Raw genomic sequence first — 2,248 nt, 5'->3', positions numbered from 1 at the left:
AAGTCACCTGCTCATAACAAGAATACCACCGAGGGGCTCATGGGTGGCAGAATCAGCTGAGTGTCCTTGACTCTTGATTTTGGCTCAGGTCACGATCCCACTGTCGTGGGATCAAGCCTCGTGTTGGGCTCTGCGCTAGGAGTGGAACCTGCTTAAGATTCTCTCTCCCTCTGCCCCTCCCCCGCTCATTCTCCTCTCTCTCTCTCTCTCTCTCTCTCTCAAATAAAAAACAAAAATAAACAAGTTAGAAAAAAAAATGCCACCAGAAAAAGCCCCATCCAGCCACAAGAGTCTAGAACTCCAGCATCTACATCAAGCCTTGAAGGACTTTACTGGGTCCTGTTACCGAAAATTTCAGTTTTCAAGTTTCTCTGGCATATTCCCTCAGTGAATGGAAACCTTGGAGGCTTTTCAAAATCATTCAAAACAGTTTACCATGTGGCCTTGGTAGAAAGAGAGGTAAAAAGCCTCCTTCTCCCCTATTTAAGAACTTCCATCTGGTCTGACGCTTGCAGACAGGCCAACTGTGGCCCCAACGGCTGGGAAGTTCTTGGGGCACAGCACAGCCACCAGGCAATGCACGAGGGGCCCTGCGGTGACAGTCCCACCCAGCACGGACTTCCTCCCTTGCCCAGACCTTACATTCGTATCTGTCAGAGGACAGGCGCCAGATGAACGCCTTTCCTGTCGTGGTATCAGAAGACTCGAGAAGCTGGGCAGATGGGACTGGGCATTTCTGCCAGCCCCCAGCCACCTTCCTCCCCAGGCCTGGCTAGCACAGAGGAGGCACATGAGGTGTGCCAGGGGCTGGTGTGGCCCTGAGAGCAGGTGGGGATGTGGAGGTCTCACCTGAGATGCGAGCGCGTCTCTGAAGTCTTCCCGCTGAGGCTGGGATTTTCTCCTTCCCCCTGCTACCTTCTCCAATTGCATTTTTCAGTTGCTACATCTGGAAATGACTATGCGGTGTTTATAAGATTTGAAAACCTTAGGGCGCCTGGGGGGCTCAGTTGGTTAAGCATCTGACTCTTGGTTTTGGCTCAGGTCATAAGCTCACGGTTCCGTGGGTTCGAGCCCTGTGTGGATTCTCTATGTCCCTCTCTCTGTCTGTCCACCCCCCCACCCCACTCTCTCTCTCAAAAATAAACAAACAACAACAACAAAAAAAAATCTTGTCTTTTGAACAATTTTTTTTTGTTTTGTATTGCAGGAGTGACAATACTTACGCTTTTTCATTTCTGTAAGCCATCTTACAGATATCTTCCAAAAACATTTTATACTTATGTATACCATAAAAGACATCCAAGAACATTGCATTAGCTGAATTCAATGAAAAAATAAAGTGCAAAGTAGGATGAACAGAGTAACCAAAAGTCTGAAAGAGAGATGTTAATATATTAACAGTATTTATTTGGGGGCTTGGGATTTTGAAAATTTTTTCCTTTCATTTTCTTGAAGCATAATAACCATTTTTATTATAAGACGTTTGTTTACATACAATTAAAATGAATTTGCTCCAAGTTATTTGTTATATTAGGCTTACACTTAGAGCCACATGTTTAAGGAGCAATTAAGAATTTTGTTTTCACTCCTAAAATAATCCATTAGCTTGTTTGTTTAGATTGATGTGAAAACAGTGGCCTGCAGTTTATCTTATATTTGACTCTAATTTTATGGCCATGGATTAGCCCTATGACAGTGAGTACAGGCTAGATTTACAATATCAGTGTCTCTTCTCTCCAAAGAAAGCATATTAAATGGCCACTCGGGTTCCCTGGGCCACATCAACCTGAAAGCTCCACGCCCTTCAGACCCTACCTTCAAGTAGGAAACAAACAAACAAACAGGCAGAGGAGAAGAAACATTTTCTGAAACAATTTCAAATATGTACTGTCAGCTCTCTTTCTTGAGCAGGGCTCTCGACCAGAAATCCTCAGAGCTACTAGCTTATCAGCTGATGGAAGAAAGATACTCAAGGAGAAATCCACACAGATGTTGTTAGCCAGTGGCCAGCGCTGAGCGCACAAAATGATAAGAATGCCAATGTTTGAAAGAGCTGGAACTTTTTGAAACAGAGTAGTACATGGATTTTGTCAATCTGATGTTTTAACGAGGAGACAGATGCCACCATGTTCCTTTGCCAATTTATTTTTTGGGGGGGGGGGTGTTTGTATCTGAGGACACCACTTATATGTCATATTGCAGCCAAAGAAAAAATTGCTCTCTGGACCACCGCTCTACCAGGGATTGG

Source organism: Panthera uncia (assembly GCF_023721935.1).
Source record: "Panthera uncia isolate 11264 chromosome A1 unlocalized genomic scaffold, Puncia_PCG_1.0 HiC_scaffold_17, whole genome shotgun sequence".
Lineage (NCBI taxonomy): Eukaryota > Metazoa > Chordata > Mammalia > Carnivora > Felidae > Panthera > Panthera uncia.
This window is presented reverse-complemented; position numbering follows the sequence as displayed.